Source organism: Falco punctatus, assembly GCF_963210335.1.
Source record: "Falco punctatus genome assembly, chromosome: 1".
Taxonomy (NCBI): Eukaryota; Metazoa; Chordata; class Aves; order Falconiformes; family Falconidae; genus Falco; species Falco punctatus.
Genome location: NC_137580.1, coordinates 50,203,444 through 50,218,514, shown reverse-complemented (window position 1 = coordinate 50,218,514; position 15,071 = coordinate 50,203,444). Strand labels below are relative to the sequence as shown.

Here is a 15,071-nt window from a genome sequence, read left to right as displayed (position 1 = left end):
GAAGGGTGTTGCAAGGATAATCTGAAATGACTGATTAGATGACAGTGTTCCAAATTAATACAGCCAGATGAAGAGCCGTGCATCAGGATTAAAAAAAAAAAAAAAAGTAAGACTGTCAGGGTGGAAGGCTGCTTTGGGAAGCAGCAACCCAGAAGTCAATGTAAGGTTGTTGGGAGGGGGCAGCTTGCTCAAACTGTACTTAAACTGAAGTGGTATGGTAAAGAGGGCTCATGAGGTTTGTTCTTGATGCTGAAATTCCTATCTGTATTTGTGAACTGAACTTGGAAGGTTTTTCTCTCTTTAATATTTTTTTAATTGTCTCCAATTGCAGACTTTTTCTTGACAAACTTGTTCTTTCTTCTACAGAAAGTCAGTTGTATTCTACTGGCAATTAGCCCAGAGAAGCAGAGACTAGTTAGAATAATTATTGCTGGAGGTGTAGGTGTAGGTCTACAAAGCCTGAGGCTAAACAAGAGGAGACAGATTAGAAACAGCTCTTTGGAGTCTGAGAGATGAATAATATCTGACCTTGGAAAGTTCTTGGATTCTTGGGGAGAACCTGGTGATGTGGATGAAAAAATGCTGATTATCTTTGTATGTATCTGCATTCATTTAATCCCTCCAGGCATGCCCTATTTTTATTAGGTGTGTTTGCCAAGTGATCTTTCCCTTTTAGGGAAGGAAGAACAAAATGTTTAACATAGCTCTCCAACAGCAGCACTATGCTGGTTTATCCCAGAATCACTATTCATGGAAAGCTGTGATGAGGCTCCTGTAGGCTGTTTGTGGGCTATTTATAAAGGATATATCCAGGAGAAATTGGAAAATAACTTTGTTTTGCCTCTGGTTGTGACTGCTGTTCAGACCTGGTGCCCTCACCTCAGAAGTGTCCTCAGTTCTAAAGGACATACTTTGGGGATAAGGGGTGAGGGGTTGGGAAAGGACCCACAAAAAATGGTCTGGATGCTGGAAAATAAGCTTTATGAGGTGAATTGTAGGGAAGCCAGTCATTAATCTTATCAAAGAGAAAAGGTCAAGAGGTAACGTGATTGCTGTGTTTAAGATCTCCTATACAAGGACATGACAAGATCCCATAGGTAAAGACTGAAAGCAGGCAAATATAGTCTAGAAGGAATTTACCATTACCTGGCTGTCTGTATAAATAAATACTGGGACTCTTTGCCACGGGAAGATGTAGGAGTTGTTATGTTTTTTGAAATGTATGTAGCTTTACTTTGAGCAATGTGCTTTAAGCACGTTTCTGAGTTATCTGTATTTGGATTTGGAAGGGAAGGAGAGGTAGCTGGACAGAAAGGACCAGGTGATCCTTTCTAGCTTTGGACTCTACATCTGAGATGCCTTCAGTTTATTCCTTTAATTTGAGGGCCATTTGAGTGTTGTCATTTGAGTGTTCATAATGGCTGCAAGTCTCAAGCAAGATGATAATTAGCTGATGCCTCACAGCATCAATCTGCAGGGGCTCAGGAGAGATCCCTTTTCCTCCTGGACATGTGCTTGGCTCTAGCTGGAGTTCCACCTGCCTGAATGCACCCTGTAACAAGCATATGTTCCTTCAGGGAGTTCATGAGAGCCACAGCCTGGGATGAGACAGTGCCTGAGACAATGGATGCAGAGAACCTAGATCTTTGGCTTACCACCTCTTTATAAAAAGAGAGTCTTTTTAGGAAATAAGATTGTGTTTTCAGCCATTCCCACTGCCCAGATTGTTGCTGCCTTATTGCTTCATTGAGGGACCATCTTGTCCTTACCCCTGTGTCATAGGCAAACAATCTTGACTGTAAGAATTATGTCTTTGTCCCCCCTTCCCAATACAAGAGCAAAATAACAAATTAATCATTTAGAATAAATCAGAATACAATAGCTATTTCTTATGTGTAATCCTTCAGGAGCAGTCATAGGATCTTCAACAAAAGGCAAACAATGTTAGGGTAAGTTAGACTACTGTTACGTCTTAGCAGCTAGAAACAACATTTTAGTGAATCTAAAAGATAGACTATAAAACACCTTACAAGCTAAGATGCCTAAGTACATTCACTTTACAGTAAGAAGGAACCACCACTGGGAATCAAGTTTTATTTTTGTAAATAAAATGGGTGAGGGTTTTGGGTGGGTTTTTTTATTTGTTTGGGTTTTTTTTAATTTTATTTTTCTTCTTTTTTAGTACAGGAGAGAATTACTTTGTCTGCCATCCTAGTAAACATTTACCTTGTAGCCTTTATCCACTTGGATTCATTATGAACTTAGGCCAAAAACATTTAGCTTTTGTGATCATTATCTGCCATTGCCTGATAGAAGGACCATTATACTTTACTGTATTGAACATTACTGGAATTAAGGTTGTAGTTGCAATTCCTTTAAGAAATACCTATTTCCATGGATTTGCTGTTCAATGCTGAGCATCCTGGATAGGAAATATTTAGCTACAAGCAGTTATTTAATTTTTTATTTCTGTCCTTTTCCTTTGGTGTCAAAAATAAAAATTTAAACAGCATAATCTTCTGAAGCTATAAAACAAACAGATTGTCTTGGAGGCTTAATTATTCTCCCCCCCCCCCCCCCCCCATTTACTTTTGTCCATCCACTACCCCTCTCCTTGCTGAAGTGGGATGGACCCTTTTCTCTAGTCTGTCAGTGTGAAATAACCATGAGAGTCACTGCAAAGCTGAATGGTAATTAATAATTAAAGACACATCCAGAGGAGTATATCTATAATGCATTCATTGGTGGGGGGAGGAGTAAGTTGCTTTTTCTTTTTTTTTCTTTTTTTTTTTTTTTTTAAGAAAGACTTAGCATCTAGTCTTATTTTTAGACACAAATCTATTTTAGAAACTTCAGTCTAAGCTTCGTATTAGTCATAACACCGCTCCTTGGTACAATGAGCTAGGTATTCACTTTGCAGAAATCTCAGTCCTTTTTAATATTAGCTAGTCATGCACAGCCACAGACTGTTAGTATTCTTTGCACTGAGAAAAGAAAAAAAAAAAGGAAGGACAACCCTAGGTACCTGGATACTAAAACCAAAGCAAAGAGTTGCCTAAGCTGTGATCAGAGATCCTGCACATTTCCCTAAGCTATTTCTCTTAAGGCACTGAAGAGTAAATATTTCTTAGGGACTGACAGTTCTCCAGATAGCTTAACCCACTGAGAAAATGGACACTGCTTGAGTTGGATAGGAACCAAAGAACTGAACTGACATGTTTGAACATCTGTTTTTCCCCTTCCTGGTTGATGCATTTCTCTGGTGGCACATTTACTGACTTTTTAATTTATTCATGGGGAATTCACATTATTTCCAGGTATCTGATGATTCCTATTTTTTCACTGTAGTCCTCTACATCTGTACTCTGGACCTCTTTCTTTTGTTCAAAAATTGTTGATCATAATCCTTTTGTGCTTCAGTTATTTAGTGCGACTGATTAAGAGCAGTATGTGTTATGTCTCTTCCCTAAGAAATACACTTCAGGCTGCTTTGTGTCGTGACTTGGGGAAGGGAGAGGGAAGCTACAAAAAAGTACCACTTTAGGGAAATTGCTGGCTATCTGTCCTCACAGAGATTGAAGGGTGCTTTCACCTTCGATGGGCCAGGGAATATGGAGGGGATGTGATTTCGCTCCCTGCTGACAGGGAATCAATGCTCTTGGGAATTGCATAGGTTTCTGCGGGTAGCGCTCTGAACTGTGTGGTTTGCGCATATAGATAGGAAACCTCTGGACTGAGTTCATGTCTCCCAGCACTGAACTCTAACATTTATAATTTCTTTCTTCATATAGCTTTAATAATGCTGTATTAATTAACAGGCTGAGGTAATTTTCAGTAGTCTTACTTCTGCTCACTTTCTCTTCTACATTGTGAGTGAACTTTTACTTTAAGAAATATCTGTTTAGAGAGATCTTCAGAAGTGTGAGTTCTCACTATATGATAAAAATCCCCTTTCATCATTAAGTATAACGCTAGCTGTTCTCTTTGAGTAGTCTCATGTCCCTTATAACTTGATAAAGTCATAAATTTGTACAACTATGTGCCTTTTGTGGAAAATACTGTGGTTGTTTCTTCTGTTCACAGAATGTATGAGACTTTTACAAATACTGCTTTTATCAAAATTGGATGCTTCCCTTCATGAAGGAAATTTCAAGATCTGATTTACTTTTAATATGTTTAGAATGGGCTTAATCCAGATTCTCATTGGTTTAAATAGACTTTGGATCAGACTCAAAATAAATGCATGTGTATGGAAGGATGAGGAGGGAGCAAGAAAAATATCCATTTGCTAACAACATCAAGCTGAAAAATTGCCATTGGGTTTGGGCAGTAGCCTTTGCATTCTGGTTATTAGTGCCTTTCTGTATTGGCATCAGTTACAACCCAAACTCAAGGAAAATAATTTGCAAGAATTAAAAGGTTCATATTTTTTTTCTTTGTTTTGGGATAAGGTAATTTCCATAAGAAAAAAGACTGTTGACTTGTAAACAGAGAAGTCTGTGCTGTAAGTTTCAGAAATAGAATATAAATAAAGTCATTTACAATACAAATATAGAACAAACTCATTAGAAAAAATGATTGGAAAATAAATAGCAGTTCCAGAGAAATGCTAAATATGATAGACAACAGTAAATGTTATGTACATTTGTTATACAGTTATGTATACTGTGCAGAAGTTTTAACTGTTAAATAGTATTAAGTTGTGTAATAAAGTACCTTCGTATGAAACATATCATAGTCACACATGCCATTTTGAAGAAATGAGATTTGGTGTTTTAGTAGTTACAAAAGCTAGTCTGCTGCACCTTCTGAGATGATATATAGTTGCATAAGTTTCTTTGAACTCTTCCCTCAGATTTCCATTTATTCCTTGGTGGAAAAGCAGGTAAGGGGAAAAATGAATTTTTCCCGTACTGAACATGTTGACTTTGTGGTACAGTTTATGTTATGTGTCAGGTAGGACATCTGTGGTATAGAGGTAATTGTAACTGTACTCCAAATCTCCTAGCTCTGCAAACTGCTGGTGCATACCTGTAAGTCACGGGTACTGTCGTTAGGGTAGGTGGTCTTTAACAGATGCAAGACTTGTGTCTGGGAGCATCATGTACTGGAAAAGAAGGTCCATAAGGATAGCAGTACACAGAATTTATGTCACATCTGTTGATCCTGCTTCTTAGTTTGTCCTCTTTTTATATGTTGTTTTCTGCTCAGCCTGGACATCATCAGTAACTCACTTAAGCACGGCTTTAACCAGTCTTTCTGAGAGGGTCAGGCTGGCAGTGTAGGTCCTCAGCATGATAAATCAATAGGAAAAAAAGTACTTCCAAAGGACTATTCAGATCTAGACAGACAAAACTGATCTCCAGAGGTATCTGACTCTATCCCTAGACACTGGTACATCCTCAAGTTAGGTGGGAAAAATCAAAGTGATACATCTTTGCCTCCATTTCCCAACTGTAAAATAGACAGTACTATTACCTTCTGTTTAGGGGATTTGAGAAGCCTGAAACTACTACATTTCTACAGAAAAAAGCCATGAGAAGATGTAAGTGTTAGAGATAATGGTTCAGAAGTGTTCTAGGCATGAATTAATATTTTCCTTAATGTTTTGTGCTGCTTAACTGTTCTACCTGTCTTTGTGTCTATGAAGACAGAAAAGAGTAGTTCTCATTACGTGAAGAAAGTTTTTAATGCATTTCTAAAACAATCTGGGATCACAGGGGACAAACCAAGCATGAAAAATATCAGTCTCTAAGGGGGAGGATTTCACATTAAGAGTTTGTTACTGAAACTGCTTAGCAGCCCTAGCTACAGCCTGCTAAATGCTGACATACAAAAACTGTCTCCAAAGAATCTGTTGAATGCCGAAGTCTTCGCTGGCGTAAAATAAAGAAATATAGCCCTCATTTATCAGGGTCTACAATCTCTTCCTACTTCTATCTACTTGATCTGAAGGTCATTTAAAATGTATTAAAGGTTTAAGTTTGGAATGCGAGCCTAATTTGAAACCTGGCTCCAAGATGACCGATTGTGTTAATATTCTTCATACTGGTTAAACTAAAGCATAGTTTCTGCGTGACAGAGCGGCATTAGCTAGAGATCCAAAATGATGTGGCATTGCCTGGTGAAATAGCTGTTTCTTTTCACAGATGATGCTGTATAATTCCACTTAGCTTTAATGGCCCAATGGCTCTTAAAATAATGAACACCTAGGGCAGAGGCTGGGTGAGGAAATACAAAAAGCTGGCAAATCCTCTGTGCTCACAGATTGGAAATTTTCTGGTCTGGCTTTGGACTGAATGTGGAGAACTCTCCAGCACTCCCCCGGCCCCTTCCAATATTTTCCCTGACATATTTGGCCCCTGACCAATTTTCCCAACTGCTCCCAAGCCCTTCCTAATAGTCTTCTAACCCAGTTGGATGTTCCCTCAGCTCCTTTACGCCCTTTCCCTTGGCACGGATATGAAGTTCTGCTGCTTGAGGGATAATGCTGAAGATAAATGTGCTTTCATCCTTTCCTCTTGAAGGGGGGCATTCCCAGTATTTTACAGTAGCTGAATTCTGTTAATATCACTTGAGGTGTTCTAGATTTATTCCGAATGTGGCCACAGGGAGCAGATGGGTTTGGCATTTGAGTGGGAATGGTCCCCTTTCATACCATACTAGGGGCAGTGTGTTGGTACTTCTGCTGAAATTAATTATTTTAGCAAGATAAGTAGACATGTAATGTTTAAAATGAAAGGCAGACATAGAGGTGCTGACTTCCACGAAGTAAAAGAATGCGGGGGGGGGGGGGTGGGTGGGGGTGGGGGTGCAGCATTAGGCCTGCTCTGTCCATGTGTGAAGCTGCAGAGCAAATGGTCCTTGTTTGGAGAGGCACCTGGGCCCACCCCGTGGGGAGGGTGATGGTGCTGGGTGGACTAGAGAACTTTTTTTAGACAGCACTTGAAGTAACAGGCCCAGATCTGTTTTGTGTTACTCCTGTTTTACTAGGCACTCCCCTGCTTCCTGCCCCCTGCCCTGCTGCCTCTGTTTATATGTCATTGTTCAAGCCTGATTTTGTCTTTGGAATAAGGGGTGTTAAAGTACCCCTGAGCATGTGGATGCCATTCAATGCAACATGCGCACTCCATATCACAAAAGGTACAAAATAAGCTTTGCATCTGCCTCTGCTACTTCTCTGATTTTCTGACTAAAATATTAATTGATATCACTCTGTTACTTTAATACAACTACCTTGATCTTTAGCATGTTTGTCCTGGCAGTACACCTCTCAGGTGTGAGTGTGCTGTTGTCCCCTTCTGTAGATCTTGTGGCCGTGTTTAGCTTTCTAATTTATAAAGATCAGATTCAGGTACCTACAATAGTCAGGAAATATAAAGTCCAGTCCTATTTTGTGATAAGAAGGGTGTTAAACACTGTGATTCTGTCTGATTGTTGATGCAGCGTCAAAGTCCTTGTGCCCATATACAGTTTTATAAAGCTCCTTTATGATAGGCAATTAGGTCTTATTTGAACACTGTAAGCCATTTTCAGAGATAATTAAATGTAATTTTGAGGTCAGTTTAGGCTGATGCAACCTCTGATAAATATGATGTTATTCGGTACAATGATATTTAATCCTGTGGCTCTGGTGAAGACAGAGCAGCTGTGAGGGAGAGTAACCAGTGTGAACCTATCTGCCAACAGCCCTGCGTCAAACGAACAGTCTTCCCAGCTTGTGGTATCCTCTACAGATGTTTCCATATGTCTTGCATAACAATTTCTGTTTTGAAATAAAGAGCGTAATTATTTTTATATGGTAATGTTTAAAAAATAATTAAAAAAAAGGCTCTGGCTTTGAAAAAAAGGTTAGAAGGGTTTAGTGATGCAGATTGGAAGCTCAGTTTTCAGTTTTTATATTTTACTGTTGGGCAGTATGACAGACTGGGAATATCTTACAAGCAGCACTTAAAATTTGATCTTTCTTTTCTGGTAGTGAATAGCTATATAACATAGACGACGAAGGTGAACTGTATATCCGTAATATTGGATTCCTGAAATATCGGGAAGAAAGTAAAGATGTTTTACATATGTCTTCTACGGATGTTAGCTCTGCTTCTTCTTGAATTTTCATGGAGATGGAAAAGAATATTCAGACAGTAGGTTTGTTTCTGCAGGAAGGATTGCTAATTCAATTTAGGATATACATTATTAGAGCAGATAAGTAAAGCTAGTCTATATTTCAAAAAAATTTACAATTAGGAGTCAAGCCAAACTAGGAAAAAAATATTCTTGCTTCATGCTCTAGAAATTTATTCTCTTGGCATGTTAGCAGATGTGGTTTTAAGAGCTTATCAAATGCTATGTTAAATATTTAAACCGAAAAAATACTGTGGTTGTGTAGAAAAAGGCAATGGCAGAAAATGAGGTTTTTGTGTCAGAGGTGACATTGTTTTGGGCACTTTGAAAAAGAACAGTAAGTTTAATTGAACAAGTAGTTAAAATGTTAGACACTGTTTCCCAAGCTGCAGATTTAATCTTGATTTTTGGGTCCTGTAATTCTGTGGCCTTCAAATGAAGTTCTTGTTTGCTTAAGCAAGCTCTGCATCTGCAGTGTGCCCAGAAATCTTGGAGCTACATCTAATGATTATAGAAATGAGCAGCAACACAAATATGTTCGAGTAGCAGCAGTCCAGATTGGTTTACCAATTTTACATATGCTTTGATTTTTGAGGACTGACCATTAAAAGTTACGAACACAATAGTCTCTGTTGTTGTGCTGATGGGTCAGGCAGCACCACCTAGAAGCCTGTGCTTATCCAAGCAGCCGACTGCTAAAACCTGAAATAACAGTCCAACTGCCTGAGCTAGAAATTATGGAAGGCTGGAAAATATATTTGAGAAGTATCTTTATTTATATGCTTCCCCCATTCTTACCTTTTTGCATTTTTTGTTTGCCACTGTTCTAGACGGACATGTGGTCTGAACTGGAATGACTTCTTCAGCTGTGCAGCTGTCTACCTTTGTTAAATATGATTGAAATGCATCAGTGGATTTAGAATGATAAGGTAGGGATGAGCAGCCAAAACCATGTATGTGCAGTGTGCATGCAGTGCCGTCATGTGAACGTAATTTTCTTAGGAGCTTGCACTGAAAATCTCACATCAGTTGTTGATGTGAAGACTTCCCTTGAAGTCAAGATTCTGAACTGGGACTGTAGGCACCTAAAGGCAGTAAATTGTCTTTTTCTTCTGTGTTTGTACAGTGCTAACAGAATATAATGTTCTGTGCTAGATAGTGAATTAAATATATTGGATATCTTCAAGTTACTCTTCTGTATAAATGTTTGCAGGGTCAATGTATAAAGTACTATATTCAAAATGGCTTTGAATCCGGAAGCAATCACAGCCACCACTTTCAAGACTATGCACTTATTCAGCTTTTGTGGATAGAAATAATACTTCTAAAAAAATAGGAGTTGAGCCGTTATTGTGTCTTGCCTTGAATTATGAATAAATTCACTGGACAGAATTATTACTAATGCTTAAGACAAGTGCACTGGTCTGGTCAGTGACTTCACGCACAGTAAGTTCTCTCTTCTCCCAATACAATTCAGTTGGAAGAACTATAAATCTAATTCTTTAAGTCTTTCATGTTAAGTCATGGGTTGCTTTTATGAACTTTATTACCAAAGATGAGTAGAAGCTTATACAGTGAATTCTTAATAGCTTTAGTAACGGTCTAAATGTCTCTTTTTTCACTTTTCATCATAGTGCTGCAACAAAGTAAACCTAGATGCTTTTTTTCTGCTTATCATTTTCTTGGTATAATCAAATTATTATGAAGATTTTAATAGTATTATGGCAGTTGTTCCATATAATAAACTTGTGGTAATATACCTTCATATTAATAATCTCTTGGGTTTTACTTTTCTCGTAAGAGTCCTTGTTTTAAATAATGAATGTAAAAAATAATGTCGACCCTAGTATCACAATTGAAGAGCCTGCTGCTACGAAAGTGGAAATGTCTCAAGGGATTGGAGAAGTAGGTAGTGGTTGATAATTTGTTGGGAGTTTTCTAATTATTAGTTGTCAAGAAAGTTTTGGAAGTACAGGGGGTGGTAGTGACGAACACGTGCACAGAATATGTTGATCTCACTGAAACAGTTACAGTTTACAGTGAAGTAGTTATAGTTTAAATGCTGAAAAGGTGAGTTAGGCTGTGTTCTTGAACAAAACAGCAGCTTATGTTCCAGTCCTACAAAGTATTAAGTGCCTGTTCAGGTGACTTTCATAAACACTTCTTTTGATTTCGGTGTGATAATTTACATTAATCTAGATTAAGCAGATGCAAAAAAGTTTGCAGGAACTTGAGTCTGTCTGAGCAGTATACTTTCCTGGTAGCTCTGGCTGTCTGGAAGTATTTATAGCATGCTCTCACCTTCTAATAAACTTGGGAAAACAAAAAAACCCTTGTAATTACACATTTGAAAGTATGAGTCTTTTGCTATTAAACTTCTGAACAGATGCAAAAAAAAAAAAATACTTCAAATCACAAATGGCAGGGGTCAAATAAAGCTTAATCTGTAAGAATCTCCATGTAGATAGAAAAAGAGAGATCTCTGTTAAGAATGGTGCATGAAACAAAATATCATGGAGCGAGCATGGGGGAAAAAAAGAAAAGAATATTTTCCATAAGTCAATATTTATCAAGAAGAGAAGGATCTTAGGAAATCCTTCAAAGAAAAGGAAAAAAAAAACCAAACCCAAAGATAAAATGCAAATACTAGGGCAAGTGATTGATCAAGAGTTCATTCCTTTTCTTTTCTTGCCTCTGTTAGCTGACATGGTGATGAAAAGAGAGGATTAAAATGGGCTTCTTTAAAGCCAAAAATTTATTAGGAAATGATTAAAAACTTATTGTATTTCTTAAAGTGAAGCCTTGCTCTTTTTGGTCCAGCCTTGCTGCAAAGCATTTTCAGAGAAGAGCAAAAGAAAAGGAGAGGGGAAAAATGTAGCTCATTCTAAGTTTATTCATGGATAATAATATCTGTGGAATTTTCCATTTTTTCCCTGTCCATCATTCACTGAAAACCCAGTGCTCTCCTGAAGGCAGGTCTACATCCAGAAAGGACTTTTGGGTTAGAAACTCAGAAACAGCTACAACTCTTTTGTTTGGAGAACAGTTTTGAGCTGTAACTACCATAACGGTGAGAATCCACCCAGGCAGGAACTAAGTTATGGAAGCAGAGGAATGGCACAGGAGAATCAAATTCTCTCTGTGCACCGCCACCCCCCATCTCCCCCCAAAGAAAAGGTGGGGCGAGGATGAGAAAGTAGAGGTAGAGAAATTTCTGAACTTCAAGGTCTCCCATCCCAGACAAATTGACCAGAACTATAGTTATTACCTCCACTGAAAACTTACTTCCAGTGCACATTGCATATAACTTTTGGAATCCTAAGGAATTTATCTTCCATACCTTGGCCCATATGGAGAAATACTGGCCAACTCAGGCTTTATGGAGAGGTCAAGGGCTTCAGTAAAGCAGCAGATAATAGAACACTAACTTTGTGACAAAAGCTGACAGTTTTCATTTGCCTGTTTCCCTATTTTATTCTAAGTCTGTACTTTATGATATAGTTGGCATATGCATGTCATGTAGTCACAAAATAAAACAATTTATTGTAAAAAAAAAAAAAGGGTGAAAATACTGTGTCCTGAATTCTATGCATGGAACCTGGCAGGGAAACGGAGATACAATGCTGTTTATTCTAACGTTGCTGGAGGGAGGTGAAACTGCAGGTTCTTGTTGCAAAGGGGCAGAAGGTGCTGGCATCAGAGTGCACCTTACAGCTTTCTGATTGTCTTTCTGATGCTTGCTAAGGCCTGCGACTAAGAGAAGTCTTAGTTCAAATACTGAGCAAGGGATCTGTACCAGACATCCATGTCTGTCTTTTGGACCAAAATGTGTATGTACCTTTACTTGTATTTACTTAAATCCCCCAAACAACCAAAATTAAACAACCAAAATTCTGTGAAGAAGAAATGCCTAGGGAATTTTGCCTCAGGGTAACAAAAGCAGAAGGGATAAATGTCTTAGGTATATGTATCTAGAAACTCCAGTGAGTGTTCATAGTTCTGTAGCACAAAACAGTAAATTCATGTTGCCACCTCCATTGACAAACTCTGAGGACTAACTCAGAGCTGTGGGTGAATTTAAGGTGAAATAGTTTAAAATGGTTTCACAAGTCTACTCATAGAACAGGAGACTGGATGGCCTAGGAGATCTCTAGGTAACCCTATATATCCATCTTTAAATAGAGAATCTGGTAAAGCTAATTCTCCATTGCCTGCATTTATTTTAGCTACAAAATAATCATGCAAAAAAGCTAAATTTATTTTAGCTGTCCATGACTGATGGTAGTATGAACTGGTTAAGAATTATACTCTTGATTATTGCTTCATTCTGTGGTGCTTGAAGCCTCCCCCTTGAAGGCCACCCAAGTGCTTTCACGAGGACAGTGGTGTGTATGAACCATTGGCCTCAATCCAGTTTGTAAAATGCTTATAATTATGGGGTCCCATTGAAATGAAAACAGTGAAACAGGGCAGTGCTTTTAGCAATGACACACAAAATCCAGAGATCCTGAAGAACTTTACATTTTAATTTTGAAATTATTCCTCCTGTTCTTTGGATCTGTTTATAAATTGAGAAAAAAACCACCGTTATGGCTAACAGGATCATCTGAAAAGATGCCCACAATCCAGAGCACAATGCTGTAAAGTCTGTTAAATAGCTGACCTACATTTTTTGGATATTGGGATGATACCCACTGGCATAGTTGAAATAGTGGTCAGCCTCCTGGCAGCCTCACAGTTAAGCTGCACCAGGAATCTGCTAACTGTTTAAGAATTCAAAGATGGTTCAGTATGGCTTTTTTTTTTTTTTCCCTACTAAGTCATTCTTCCTACTTCTGAAATGCAAAATAAGCTATTTTAATTTTGAAATGAATTTATCAATCAGATTGAAAAATACTGACATCTATTATTCAGAGCTGTGACTCAGATTAAGGCACTGATCCTGCAATGTAAATAAGACATTTTACTGTTTATGGCTGCTCCCTGTTGCAGTTTGCAATTACCTGAAAACCGTTCATTTGAGGTGTGTGGAACAGTGGTAGTTTTCTCATTTGGTGTTTGCATCTCTTAGGTGAACTACGGTTAGCAAGCAGTACAGTAAGCCCACCCCTTGTTCCTGAAAGTCTTTAACACTTAGGCTGGGTGCCGAGTTACAGGAACGGCTTATCTGGAAGGTGCATTGCTGATGCTTCCATAGAATTTTAAGTTCAAAGCAGATGGATTGTGGGTAACCCAATAGGATCTTCTGTGTGTGATAGTAACCAGTTTAATTCAGGAATGAACAAAACATTGGGCTTATCCTGTGGCAGAGTGGCTCCAACAAATATTGCTGAAAAACATCTGAATTATTAAAGTTATGGTTGTAGAATGTACAAGGATGAAAAAAGTTGGCACACTAAGTTCAGGAATGTCTCTGCACGAATCAGGTTCTGCATGAATGTAAAGAAACAAATTATTATCTCATATATCTTTCAGTATTTTCTTTTTTATTGTCATGTACCAAATATTCATTCTTGTATCTCTTAAAAATAAAAAAAATCCCAGGCCAATTCTTGTGACCTAAAAGGAATTTCAATTTTTCTGAAAAGCATAGTCTGAAACGTTTTCCTTAATAATTGGAGCCAATAGAAGCTCCTAGTAGTAAAGTTTCTTTCTTTCTCTCCTTAATTGCAAGCACTAGCAGAAAGCTGTAGTTAAGACGCTGACAATAGAATAAATAGTTGACCTGATGGAGTGTGCCTGGGCTGTAGCCAGGAATCTCATCAATAGATGCTTTCTCCTTTCAGAAATGGTTCTTTCCGTTGGCTTTGTAAGTATTGTAGTTACCTATTTAAAAGTAAAATATTTTTATTTTTTCTTTCTTGCTTTATTTTAAACCAAGCCTTTGGTTGTATAAATCACCACATTCCAACAAAGTGGTCTGGTAGATTGTGACTCTCTTGAGAATAGGAGAGCATAATACTATTTATGAATTATGGTTGGTTCTGTTTTTATTTATATCAATATACATCCAGGATTACATGTTGTGAATTTGTTAGGTTTAGATAACCCTGAGTGAGACTGGTGTTGTAGCTCAGTTCTGTAAAACATTGTGTTATTTCCCAATGCCGTGTATGTAACAGCCATGGTCTGCAATTTTGTTCTCTCACAAACTCCAGCATAAATATATCATTGGCATATTAATTATCTGAATAATCAAGGTGAATGCCTACAGTTTGTGTTGGCTGGACATTTCATTTGGTGGTCAGGAGCAGAGGAAGTGCCAGCTAAATAACAGCTTGCTCCAAACTGTTGGAGACTGATGTTGACCCTGCATTAAAGAAAGCCAACAGCTGTGCAAGGAACCAGATGTTCTTCCTGTTCTACCTCTATGAGGTTACTATGGGTGTAAGAATGACTAGTAGGGACTGGCAGCAAGTGGTGGAAATCTGTTTTAAATGATCTAATTATAAACTATAACATTCAGCTCGATACACCAGTCGTGGACTAGGGCTTTATGTTTTTTGATCAGTGAGTTTGGCAGATGTTGAGCGAATGGAAAGTGTTTCTTGATGAGACTTCTCATAGGCTGAAGATGTTTTGTGGCTGAAGTTTGTTTGTATATTTTGTTGGCTATTGGTGATTTAGATGACTAATTTACAGAGCAGAGCTGGTTCTTGAAGGCAAAAAAGAAAACTGATACTTCTAGGAAAAAAAAATGACAGACATGAAAGTTGCATTGCATTTCTGATCTTACAGGGAAGACCAGGAATTTGTTAGCTTGATAATCAAAATTAATTACCATTTTTTAAAACTTTGTATTAAAAAAAAATAAAATTGTGTCTGTAGATGTCCAAGAGAATTGCCTCCTAAATTTAAACTAGCTACCAGATTGGTTCTTCCTGCTGAGAAAGTAATACAAATTGTTTGGGGGCTGTCATGTGGTAGGGGGATTTATGTGACTATTCCAA

At 38.0% G+C, this 15,071-nt stretch overlaps 1 protein-coding gene across 6 annotated transcripts in view; it reads left to right on the top strand.

The window, feature by feature from the left end:
- SORCS2 (sortilin related VPS10 domain containing receptor 2) overlaps window positions 1–15,071 on the top strand; it is a 569,561-nt gene that overhangs the window by 169,228 nt on the left and 385,262 nt on the right. The window lies entirely within an intron of this gene.